Source organism: Cricetulus griseus, chromosome 9, assembly GCF_003668045.3.
Source record: "Cricetulus griseus strain 17A/GY chromosome 9, alternate assembly CriGri-PICRH-1.0, whole genome shotgun sequence".
NCBI lineage: Eukaryota > Metazoa > Chordata > Mammalia > Rodentia > Cricetidae > Cricetulus > Cricetulus griseus.
Window position 1 is genome coordinate 19,162,532 of NC_048602.1, and position 4,283 is coordinate 19,166,814.

At 36.5% G+C, this 4,283-nt stretch overlaps 1 pseudogene; it reads left to right on the forward strand.

The window, feature by feature from the left end:
- The first annotated feature begins 423 nt into the window (after positions 1-423).
- LOC107980329 lies at positions 424-1,351 on the forward strand (annotated as a pseudogene).
- The last annotated feature ends 2,932 nt before the right edge of the window (positions 1,352-4,283 follow it).

Consider the following 4,283-nt stretch of genomic DNA (forward strand, 5'->3'; position numbering starts at 1 on the left):
GAAGACTATCACTTTGACGCTGCAGATTGAAGTCTCCTTTTCAGCAACATATTATTTAACAACAACTCATTCTGGAATGTCCAAGTGAACTTTCTTTCCATTGGAACTCAACTGGTTATTGATTCTTCAATAAAATACAATGTTATTTTTAATCCTGAAGATTTTAAGAAATGTAGAGATTGACTAGAAACTCACTCCATAAATGTGGACAATCATAGACCAACAATTTCACTGAAAGTTATTACTGATGGCAAAGTATTTGTTTTGAGATAATCTTGTAAATTTATGCACTCTGGTTTTGCCATTTTGAACTCAAATGAATCAAATGAATGTCCTCCACATGCATAAAAGGACAAAAATTTTCAATGCATGATTTGGCTCAGAAACATAATTGTTGCAATAATTTAAAAGAAAAAGTGCTGAATGACAAGAACGGACTCCAGTAACTTGGCCATAGGAATAGTGATCTCACTTCAGAGTGCACTTGGAATTCTGGGAAATGTATCTTTTCTTTTCCACTGTCTACTCATTTACTACAGTGAGCACACATTAAAGACTGTAGACTTAATTCTTACACATGTGTTCACAGCAAATTCCTTAATCATTTTCTCTAGAGGAGTGCCCCTGATAATGAGACCTTTTGAGTGGAAACAGATCTTCAAGGATGTTGAATGCAAACTCATTTTCTATGTTTACAGACTTGGCAGGAGCATGTCCATCACCTCCACCTGCCTCTTGAGTGTCTTCCAGGCTATCACCATCAGCCCTAATATCTCCTATTGTACAAATCTTAAAGTAAAATTACCAAAATATGTTCCCATCTTCATTTCCTTCCTCTGGATCCTGTATGTGATAGTAAATACGGGTTTCCTCATGTATACATCTACCAAAAGTAATAGTGAAAATAAGACAAAAATGAGACATTTTGAATTTTGTGGCTCTCACAGACAGCAAAATAGAAGGTTTACTATACACAGCATTTTGGGTGATCCCTGAAGTCTTTTTTTCTATACTCATTGTATGTTCCAGCATCTCCATGATTGTCACACTTTATGGACACAAGAAGAGGGTTCAGTACATCCTCAGCACTCAGGGCTCCACAAGATTTTCTCCTGAATCCAGAGCCACACAGAACATCCTAGTTTTGGTTTGTAACTTTCTAGCTTTTTATACCATCTCCTCTGTTTTACAAGGCTGTATAACTCTTGCTCATTATCCCAATCCATGGCTAAGGAATATCACAGCCATTATTTCTATGTGTTTTCCTACTTTATGCCCCTTTCTCATGAGTCATGATTCCACTTTTTCCAGGTTTTACTTTTTCTGGAAAAGGAATATAGAAAAGAAATAATATTATCACAAAATGATATAAATTGCATAATTGTAATGTTGTATATCTTAGAATTTAGATACCCAAGTCATTCAAAATATCAGTCTAATAAATTATACAATGTATTATTTTGATGGGAAGATCATTTCACAGAATAACAGTAGTACATTCCACATTATACCATCTGGCCAGGAAAGCCACAGGTTCACAACCACATTAACTATTATAGAATTGGACTTCATATATCCTTTCATAATGTGGTTGGTTACTTCTGCCATATTTCTACCAGTGTTGTATAAGTGAGCCTATCTTGACAACCCAGTCTTTATTTGTAGTAGTTATCATTCAGTGCTAGGCAATATTGATTACAGTTTTTCTCCAACAGAGAGCACAGCACCATGTATCAGTAGGTAAGATAACTATTACAGATAACTCTTCTATGCCTGTATCTACTGGATTCCATATTTTATGATTCAACTATTTTACAGTCATACATTTGAACTCACAATTATTTTGTGGCAGCAAACACAAGACATGTTCAAGTCTGAAAATACACCAGCAGTATGGGCAGGGAGGATGTAGACGTTAAGTCCAATCACTATATGAAGTACAATTGGCATTTGATAAATTCTAGCAGAAGGAGAGGGTCAGCTTCCTTAAACACTGTTGCTTTCCTGTTAGTAGAGCACATTCAGTGATAGGTCCTATACTCAATAATACTTGGTGAACACAAATTATATGTGATATATTTACAAAGAAAATAACTTGAACTTTGGTCAGTAGGTGAGGAGGGATAGACCTGAGAGAATTTTGATGAGAGATGTTGAATATGATCACAATAATTTCTATGTTAAGTATTCTGTAGAAGCTGTATTGTTATCAGGTGGATTTATTCAGAGAATACAGAAGAAATATTCCAGAGGCAATAGCATGAATAGTCTTTAAATCTGAACAGAACAGCGGAGTTAAATTGTGAATCATTTGTGAGAGGACGGAGGTCACAATATACAGCATATATAGTAAGCACCCAAGATCATACTTTTTTCATTTAAAATATTTTAAATCAACAGCAGTTTCCATTCTCTCATTCCCTACCATTTTCTCTTGACTCATCCCTTATACCGAATCCACTGCTCTTCCATCTCCATTCAGATGGGGTAAGGTTTCCCAGGGCAATCAATAAAGCACAGCATATTTTCTTGAATTATTTCTAATGCTAATTTCATTTACAAAAGTCAGAAATTTACTTCACTCTCTTCAACAAACATGTGTATGGGGGAAATTTTCTGTTGTTGCTTCATTATTTTTTTGTTTATTTTACATCCTGATCTCACTTTCCCTCCTTCCTCCCCACTCCCAGTTACTCCCCTCTATCCCCCTATCCTGTCCTCATGTTTCTCTGTTCTGTAAGGGGCAGGCTACATATTGACATCAACAAAACATTGGACATCAAGTTGAGGCAGGACCAAGTTCTTCCCTCTACATCAAGGCTAGGTGAGGCAACCTATCTTACATAATATGTTACCAATAGCCAGCTCAAGTATCATGGCAGGTCTTGATCCTCCCACTACTAGGAGACCCACAACCAGACAATGCTACACAACTCTCATATAGTGTGGGCCAACCTAGTGAAATGTTTTTTTTCATTTTTTTATTTTTACAAAATTATAATTTCACATGCCAAATGCTTTTATGATCATGGGAGTTCACAGAGTATTTGTGTTAGACAGGAAATTCTGAAGTCCCTAATATTGCTATTCCAGCTTACTCCAAAGGTGGATTCTTTAAATATGCCATGATCAATGAAATGAGACTTCATGATATAAAAAGGGTCCTATTCACTACTGTCCTATAGCAATGTTCTTTACAAATTTAAATCCACCATCATCCCTGACTTTCTTTTTTCTTTTTTCTTTTTGGTTTTTTGAGACAGGGTTTCTCTGTGGCTTTGGAGGCTGTCCTGGAACTAGCTCTTGTAGACCAGGCTGATCTCAAACTCACAGAGATCTGCCTGCCTCTGCCTCCCGAGTGCTGGGATTAAAGGCGTTGGCCACCACTGCCTGGCCATCCCTGACTTTCAAGCAAACATTCTAGTTCATACAAAAGTTTCCTCTGTTATGTGGCTGATATTATTGTTTGGTGTATTCCAAAAAATTTATTCCCAACCCTCTTGATCTTCAATCATGCCCAAATACTCCATCAACCAACATTTTTTATATTAGGCCCCAGTTAAATCATGTCAGCACATTTGCTGTGTTCTCTTGGTTCACAAACCTGTTATACAATTCTTTTGAACATTTTAGGTATTTTCAATCTGTATGAGTTTAATGTGTGCCACTATCCTTGACTGAAACTAATAGATCACTATTGCCTGAAATTTCTCCTGGGCTCTTCTGATACCCTGATGCTTACAATATTATATATATTTCTTTTTGTCAATGCTCCCAATTTCCTTCACTCTCATCAGGATTCACAAAGGATCCCATTTTTACCAAACAGGATTGGAAAAAAGTATCCTTCCAAGATTTTTCTGGGGAAAGCTGACCACCTGACTAGAGCAAGCTTATCCTGATGAAGTATTGTAGGTGTGGAGTGTTTTTTGATTGTCTTACTTTCATGGAGGTGATATCTGTACTATATCTAAGAACTGAACCATGGTCATGGAGGAGAAAACAGTGTGATCACCATGGCCAGATCATGTCAAAGCTATACAAGTACCTGTGAAGGATTCTAGTCAATTAAAATTCAAGACACATGGGAAGATCACATAACTTTTTTATTGGTCATTTTCCTTTTTTGTATTTTGATTCCTCTAGTTAATTTATATTATTCTATTGTGTGTGTATTATACATTGTAAAAAGGGTGCCATGTATTTTGGCTCCTGAAGTAACTATACTTTGGGACCTGACCTAGGGTTATGGAACATGGTCCTCTGGATTAGCAGGAAGTACA